This window comes from Pinus tabuliformis, chromosome 2_2, assembly GCF_031772625.1.
Source record: "Pinus tabuliformis cultivar Carrire ecotype Pingquan chromosome 2_2, CPIR1, whole genome shotgun sequence".
NCBI classification, from domain to species: domain Eukaryota; kingdom Viridiplantae; phylum Streptophyta; class Pinopsida; order Pinales; family Pinaceae; genus Pinus; species Pinus tabuliformis.
In genome coordinates this window covers 169,744,394-169,752,430 of record NC_142300.1, presented here as the reverse complement: position 1 = coordinate 169,752,430, position 8,037 = coordinate 169,744,394, and the positions used below count along the sequence as shown (strand labels likewise).

Sequence of the window (8,037 nt, the reverse complement as noted above, 5' to 3'; positions counted from 1 at the left end):
GCCATTTGTCATTTCCCGCTCAGCGCACCCTGGTAGTGCATTTAGGTGCGTTGCAATGCACCTAGCTAGTGTATTGGGGTGCTATGCAACGCAGCTAGCTAGTGGAGCAGCTGCAATGATCCTGATTTGACTGATTCTGAGCAGTTTTTGGTGGAGAACTTCTGGGAGAAGCTGTAATTGGTTGACCTTGTTCCTCTAGGGGTAGGAACAACACTTTTAGGGACTTAGGATCCCTTGGTTTATGGACATTTCATGCTTAGAGTTGTAAGGCACAAAAATGTCTATAACAGTGGGGGGGTCACACCCCTTTACGGGGTCCGGGGTAGCGCCCCGGGAATTTTTTTTTTTGGACCCTATATTAGGTTGGGCGAACCTACCTATGGTTTTCGGTCCATTGCTTTGTATGCGATGGTTTTCGGTCCATGGTATTGGATGCTTCGGCATGTATAAATATGTATTGTAACATTGAAATAAATATAATGAAAAATCAAGCTGGTAGTCCCGGTTTTGGGATCTAGGGGAAAATATCTATGTATATGTGTTTTATGTGTTATGCTCTCGTATTGTTTATTTTTTGTGTTTTAGAATTTGTATGCAGGTAATTTCTATACAGGGTTAAAACCTACAAGTGTTATTGTCATCAATTCCAAAGGGGGAGATTGTTGAGTAGCTGTTTTCATTGACGTCAAGTCTAAGTCATTTATGTCAAATTTCAAGTTTAGGGGGAGCTTGGTATGGAAGTGTGTTATCATTGATGTGTTACTTGTGTGTTGTTTCCTAGCTTGAGGTAACAGATGAAAATAATATCTTTTAAGGAATTTATTCTTTAGTTCCTTAGCTCTAATGAGGATAGTACATGTTTAGTTATGTACCCCCCTTAGAGGCCTTCCGATTGGAATATGGAAATTGATCTAACTCTCAAGGAATGAAGAGAAAATTAAGGTTGAAGGTTTTTTGTTCTGGCGGGGTTCCAATTGATCATGGTTCGAGGGTGCACATACGATAAATATTAGATCCCCCCTTAATAAACTTAAAAAATGCATAGGGGGCCTGAAATATGGTCCTTGTTGTTCGATATTACAAGCCAACAAATTTGTGTGGTGAACTTGGGAGATATAGGGGTGAGTTAGTCGCATATGAAACAAATCCTAGACCCCCCCCTGCCCCTTCGTTCACTGTTAGATAGATGAGGGGGCCCTGTGATGGATTTTCAAATGTTGATAAAAAATGAATCACTTGGTGTGCATATTGAAAGTTTTTGTTGATAATAGTGAGAAGTGAGCCATTGGTTCTAGCCTTTTCTCAGAGGGCTAGGCATAAGCACTCAAGTGCTTATAGGACCACCCAGTCCAACTAAGAGTACACAAAACAACATGTGGTGAGATATGAGCAGTGGCTGAAACATGTGGTAGGATAAGTGGCACCTCGACAAAGGTGTTAGGTGGCAATGACATGGATGTTACGTGGCAGGTACACGTGGCTACTAGATCGCTAGATGTTGGGTGAAACTATGTTCATTTAATTCCGTTGTAGTACTTACCCAACTATTTAATTTATCAATCCGAGGTCCGTAGACTTACGAGACACATGCACTGTATATGCAGGACTGAAGTGGAACTAATCTAATCTAATCTAATCTAAATTACTGAAATCAAATTAAAGCATTGAAACACTAACTAGGAAAGCATGAAATTGCATGAAGGAAAATAAATACAACATGTGAAGAAGTGAATGGCAGACAACAGATATGAGCTCATGACAATAAAACTATGTCAAACTATATTACAATAACTAAATTACAAATCATGAAAGAATCAAAGTTAATCTCCATTCTCTATTATTCATTATTTCCTCCAATGAAGAGAGAGCACTCTCTTATATACATGAAGAAGATAACCTTTCCATAATTACATATCAAATATTCTCTCAAGCACTCTCAACTAGTTTCCTGTTATTACAAGATATCATCGCACAAATCTCTCAAACATGATCCCACAAATCTCTCAACTATCTTGGGTAAGATATGTCTCCATGATTTTCTCCTTAGGATAAGATATGCCTCCATGATTTTCTCCTTGATAAGATATGCCTCCATGATTTTCTCCTTGATAAGATATGCCTCCATGATTTTCTCGATATGGCTCCATGATTTTCTCGATATGCCTCCATGATTTTCTTCGTAGAAAAAGGCTTGCATAATTATCTCCTTGATATGGTGGAGGAGACATGTTTCCTACACATAACAAAACTCACATATTCTTGAGATATATAAAAATATGTACATTTTCTAATAATTAATCATAAATTTACTTATAATACAAAAATGAATAAAATTGGAAAATAAGAAGGTGAAACCCAAGTGTATGTAGGAAAGTGATATGATAACAGGTTAATGGGATGATGAAATGTAAGGAAAAAGGTGGATGAAAATATGACATTTCTGAGTCCCAACATCCTCCCCAACTGAACTTGTTGCATGTCCTCATGCAACCATGCATGGGTATCTTTTAAGAACATTTGGCATATTGAACTTTGGCTTTACATGATGATGTCTTAAATGTTTCCAGGATATGTGAGAGACATTTAGTAACAATTTACATTTTCTTATGGTTGGTTCTTGTGTGACAACCATGAATATGGTTGGTTCTTGTGTGACAACCATGAATACAAATAATGTCGGTTCTTGTGTTAACAACATTCATTTCATTTTCTGTTCTCTTTTCTTCAATAATGTAAACACTCACTGGAAATCATAATGTGCATAAGAAAGCCCTTTTTGTAATATTAATAAAGCATGCCAATATTGCGTATGAAACAAAGTGCAACAAAGTATCATTGGAAAATAAATGTTGGTGAATGGTAAATGGAGTGATAGTGGTGAAGAAATGGAATCATGGAAGTGAATATGTAGTGAATGTAGTTCTCCCCCCCTCAACTGAATTTGTTGCATGTCCGCATGCAACTTAACATGGCGCATGAAAGGAAATGTAGCATGGTGAGGGAATTTTCCAAAATATTCAAGTTAGCATATAAGGAATTGCATGATTAAAGATTAGAAAACAACATACCTCTACTTACCCAAGAATGATGAAGTATGCAATAGGAATGTAGCAGCAGCTGCTGCTGCTGGATCAGGAAAATGTGAATGATGTAACCGGATCCTGAAGAATGATGGAATCTAAACTGCTGATGCCGAATCATGGAAAATGTGACTGATGTAACTGGATCCTGGAGAATGAAGGAATCTGAACTGCTGATGCTGAATCATGGAAAAGATAAAAGCTGAAAGTGGTACTGTGGGACTCTCATAGATCAGAATGCATACTGCTGTAACTGCTGAGGGAGTTATGAAAAAGTGTATAGTCTTCACCCGCTACAAACCCGATGGTACAATTCTAAACATGCGAATGAATGTGTCGATGTCGAGCATGAATAGAAATCATTGGATTACCGGCCATTGATGTATGCCGTTAACCAATGCGAGGCAACTCACCATTGATGTCAATGAGTGCCAAGGTACCGGAGTACATCTTGCAAAGTGCGAATGGATGTGTCGAGGTCGAGCCACTTGCAAGATCTGAAGATCAAGGGACATTGATGTATTCCCATGATCGCCAGCGAGAGAGCTTGCCATTAAGGCATGCAAGCCTCTAGGTACTCAAAATGAACTCTAGTCTATTTCCCAGATAAGGTGCTGGTGTCGATGGTGCAAGACTTGTTGAAAGGTGGGCCTTAAGGAATCCCACATCAGTCAACGCGAGTTTGTACAAAAAGATTTGATAGGACTATAGATGGAAAGAACTCACAGACAAGCAGTGTGGATCAGCATGGCTAGGAAATCAAGGTAATGTGATCATGGAAAGGGAATGAGTTTTATTCAAAAGGCAAACTGAAAAGGATAAATGGATGTATGCGATTCAGAAAAATAGGCGTGCATGAAGTCGTGAAAGATAAGGAAATGGAAGATGGGCTGCAACACAAGGATGGTGAGTAGTCATGACGCAAAAGGTGTGTAGTGGAAAATGTCATGATATGTGCAGTGAAGAATTTGTTCCTTCAAGCGTCCAATGATGCATGTTTCATTGTGATTTGGAAAAATCACTTTGCATACTCTAAAAAACTTAGCACCATTCCTGCATAAAAATTGTCATCTTCGTGTGCCATCTCCATCGATCATTCCTGTATGAAGTGACTCAAAACAAATTAGCGCATTTCAAGAATTTACAAAATGTCCATTTTTTAATTATTTTCCAAAATAACTCTAATTGTGGATGAAAAAGGTGTCGCATCGTAATGTTGAGCTTTCTGCATAAGCTTCTCGTTGTCCTACACATAACACCAATCTCATTTCACTTGTTAGTATATCTAACTTTTGCCCATAAATTCACAAAAAAATCCAACATACTTTGATTTCCCCCCAACTAAAATTATTGCATGTCCCCATGCAATGTACTCATTGATTGTGCAATACTTGTTTCAAAATGTTTTTAGTGGCTTGCAGAAAAATTCATTTAAAACATTTGAAAAAGCATTGTATTTGTTAGGGAACAAGTAGTGAGTGTATAAATGAGGGCAATTATTATTTATTTTTTTATTTTTTCTTTTTATTTTATGTTTTGTGTTAATCTAACAGTGATCCCGCCCTTATTTTCACTAAAAACTGTTATGAAACACATCTAGAAAGCTTTGGCTTATTAACATAGCATTGCTTCCCCACGTAAAGGGAATGACACAGATCCCATAATATTTTTTTTTTTTTTTTTTTTAATAAACTAGCAGCTCTAACCTTTGAGCGATGTTATAAGAAAGTGATCTACAATTCGTAGGTAAAGCCTATCCGTAGCATCAATGAAAACTCCCAAAAAGACAAAATCCCATTTCTGCAACATCAGTCAGAATGGGAATCACTGTGGTAAGACTCTGAATCCGATTCTGAATAGTCATCATCAGAATCCAGAAAGAACTCCTGATGCCAAACGCAGAAAAAAAAAACCACACACAAACAACAAGTCTTCCAATCACTGCTAAGACGCTCTGGATTACATGATAGCGACTGGCATGCGCTTGCAGACCACGTTGCGACCGATACTATTATAGGGGTGTTGAAAACCATTTTACCTCCAGCACAGCAGTTTCACCAAATAATAAAATTGTAGAAACCCTTCAAACAATAATGTTTTTCAATATCCCATGCAATTGAATCAGAATTCCTTTCCGAAAGAACTCGCTATACTGAAGTCAACCTTTCTGCAAATTTACAGTAGATCTCGATCGAACCCACTTCATGAAATCAATGTGTCAGCTTCGGAAAATCAAACTTTTCTTTAAAATGGAACTGAGATCATTAAATTAAACCTACCTATTTCTGGGGAGATCTATTTCATTCATTTATGTCCAAAGGCAAAGCAATATACTCTCACCTGAAACGATTTGTTTGTGGAGGCAGTGTTCCTTTTGGTGAAAGTTGGATTTAATCCATTCAAAGTCATTATGCCAAATAGGCCGGACCCCTTCTGTGCTATAAATTCTTGTTGGAATTTGGCACGGCCCAATTACGCTATCCTTGAACAATTTCCACATAATGGTGCCTCGTCTGTAGATGGAGCAACGATACTCACACTTTCTACCACAAGATTTTCGGCAGCTATCTGCAACATCATGCTTTAGATCCAGTAGCTCAACAACCAGGCTTTTGTCATGATTCGGATCCGCGAATACCAAAATGCATGTATAGAATAACTGTAAAAACACAGAATCCAAGAAGCAGCAACCGCTCATCAATGAGGAGAGTTCCGCCGAAAATTTTTGCAGAAAGAGCATTTGCAATTGCGAAAGGAAGGAATAATAACCACATGCACATTTCAGTTTGCAAGCCCTTTGGTTCGTCACACAAATGTCCAAAGGCAAAGCCAGTTCCCACCAACAATAGATGAGGCTGACTACCAGACACATCCGATGGAGACAATACGCCTCATATAAAAACTTCTCCTAAAGGCGCAAGGAAGGGAAAAAGCATCACTCATGCTTGCTTTTCTTGGTTGAACTACGTTATAAGCATGGTAGACATTGTATCCAACAGTAGGTAGCATGCCAAAAATTACCGTGATATACAAAATAAGGTCATTTAAGGGGATATCAGGAATAAATGGTACCCAGGTGAGAAACCCGATAGCTTGTCTACAGTCCTGCGCCCACCTACAATCAATAATGGTTTGAAAGGGCGGGATCCACCAACAGCAGCGCCACAAAACAGTCGTTCCTAGAAAACTCCTCTCACAGCTGCATAGGGCTTATGGGATTTGTCATTTAACATCACAGTGGCATAGAATCCAGGCGCTTCAAAGGGGTTTTAACATTTTCAGCAAGAGCCGCATGAGACTTCCGGAGGAAGGCTAGGGCAGAGGGTTTTAAACTATTGAGTGCAATGGATTGTTTGTTCCTCCACAGCTGACTCTGACTTGACCCTGCTGGCCACGCACTCCAGGTGCCTTTCGTGCTAAGTATCTGCGTGCTATAGCTTCAAAGGTAACTGAAAGGAAATCAGAATTAGCTGAGCTGGAGGCCCTTGATAGCGGGAAACCATTGGATGAAACATCATGGGATATGGACGATGTTGCCGGGTGTTTTGAGTTTTATGCAGATCTCGCAGATGCCTTGGATGGTGAACAACATGCTTCAGTTTCACTTCCAATGGAGACCTTTAAGAGTCATGTGTTAAAAGAACCGCTTGGAGTTGTGGGGTTGATCACACCATGGAATTATCCTCTCCTAATGGCAGCATGGAAGGTTGCCCCAGCCCTTGCAGCAGGATGCACTGCCATATTGAAGCCTTCAGAGATCGCATCTCTAACATGTTTGGAGCTAGCTTCAATATGTAAGGAAATAGGGCTTCCTCCTAGGGTGTTGAACATTGTTACTGGGCTTGGCCCAGAGGCTGGTGCACCATTTCCATCGCAAGGTTGCATTGAAAAAGCGGCTGAGTGGGCAATGTTCGGGTGTTTCTGGACAAATGGTCAGATTTGCAGTGCAACGTCACGCCTTTTGGTCCAGGAAAGCATATAGAGATGCATGCAAGTCAAAGAAATAACGTCTCGCTACTTTGCATTGCAGATATTTCGATGGAGGCAACATCCGCCATTACAATTCGCATATCCACTGCTCCGCAGTCGTTGATTTCTCCACTCAGAACGGCCAATCTCCCAGCTGCCCAGTCTTGAGATGGCGGGTTCGAAACCCGATCCAGGGATCAGAGGGGCCGGTGAATTTTGCTTCGGTGGAAAGATGATAGACACGTCGCATCAGAAATTTTGAACAGGCTTTTGAGAAATACAGGTTCAGGAAAAGACAGATCTATTGCGTGAATTCATGAATGTTTGTCTCTATCGATCAAATTCTAAAGCCAGAATCCTGGATTGGATAATTGATGAGGTGTCAAAAGATCGAAAAGCTGCAAAAGCATCGTTGGCAATTGGTTGGAAAGGAAAAACTCGGGAAACATCTGGGCATTGAAGAAGGACAAAATAGTTTCCAATAGTTGATGCATCAAATCAGATAAGGTTCTGCACATGATTTTTATGAGGATGCGATGGCAGTTCCGGCTCCATTGGTCTTTTACCGTGCTCGTGTAAAGCCCTCAAGATATAGATCGATCGAGTGATGAGAAAGTACTGATCCGAGTTATGAATAATGACTGCATGCGTGATGGTAGCGGCAGGGATTAAAATTTCAATAGATTATTGACTACATCAATGGCGGATTTGAATGGGGATTTTTATTTTATTATTATTATTATTATTTTTTTTTTATTATTATTAACAGTCTAGAAAATAAAATTAATTCTATCTTTAAAAACAAAAATGGTTAGTGTTTTTTTTTTTTAACAAATGGACACAAAGATTTGCATATTGAAAGATATTTTTAATGAAGCATATTGCAAAACTTTTATTTATTCCTGAAATTGGTCGCCTAAATCATCCCTATTTCTGATCCTCAAGATCGTACAAAGACGCAGGAGGAGAGCATACTTATTCTAAGCAA

At 39.3% G+C, this 8,037-nt stretch overlaps 1 long non-coding RNA gene and 1 pseudogene across 1 annotated transcript; one reads left to right on the top strand and one right to left on the bottom strand.

Annotated features, from left to right (window-relative positions):
• Nucleotides 1–5,018: 5,018 nt before the first annotated feature.
• On the bottom strand, nt 5,019–5,714 carry LOC149191956 (uncharacterized). Its single transcript, XR_016254853.1, has 2 exons — nt 5,421–5,714; nt 5,019–5,247 (listed from the first exon to the last, which is right to left on the bottom strand). It is a non-coding gene; the product is annotated as an uncharacterized LOC149191956 (long non-coding RNA).
• A 751-nt stretch (nt 5,715–6,465) lies between these two features.
• Nucleotides 6,466–7,062, top strand: LOC149191955 (aminoaldehyde dehydrogenase ALDH10A8, chloroplastic pseudogene; annotated as a pseudogene).
• Nucleotides 7,063–8,037: the final 975 nt, after the last annotated feature.